The following is a 340-nucleotide window of genomic DNA, read 5'->3' on the forward strand; positions in this document are numbered from 1 at the left end:
GGACAATAGAGGGTGATGGGGTGCAAAGGGAGGGATAAGGGGGCAATGGGGGGTGCAAAGAGGAGCAAATGGGTGTAAATGGGGGATAAAGGAGGTGATGAGAGGATGCAAAAAAGGGGGGCAATAAGGGGGTGATGGGTTTTGCAAGGGTGGTAAAGGGGGGGATGCAAAAAAGGGGAGTGATGATGGTACAAATAGGGGGAATGAGGGGATGCGAAAGGAGAAGAATAAGGACTGTGATGTGAGGTGTAAGGAGGGGATAAAAGGGGGAGGGAAGGGTGCTGGGGATGCAAAGCCGGGAGGAGGATCGTGCTGGGGGATGCCAAGGGGGTGCTGGGCA

General features: G+C 54.7%; 1 protein-coding gene across 1 annotated transcript in view; it reads left to right on the forward strand.

Moving 5' to 3' along the window:
• Positions 1-340, forward strand: part of ALPL (alkaline phosphatase, liver/bone/kidney) — a 6,599-nt gene that overhangs the window by 5,472 nt on the left and 787 nt on the right. The window lies entirely within an intron of this gene.

The sequence above is a fragment of the Mesitornis unicolor genome, unplaced genomic scaffold (assembly GCF_000695765.1).
Source record: "Mesitornis unicolor isolate BGI_N332 unplaced genomic scaffold, ASM69576v1 scaffold30555, whole genome shotgun sequence".
NCBI lineage: Eukaryota > Metazoa > Chordata > Aves > Mesitornithiformes > Mesitornithidae > Mesitornis > Mesitornis unicolor.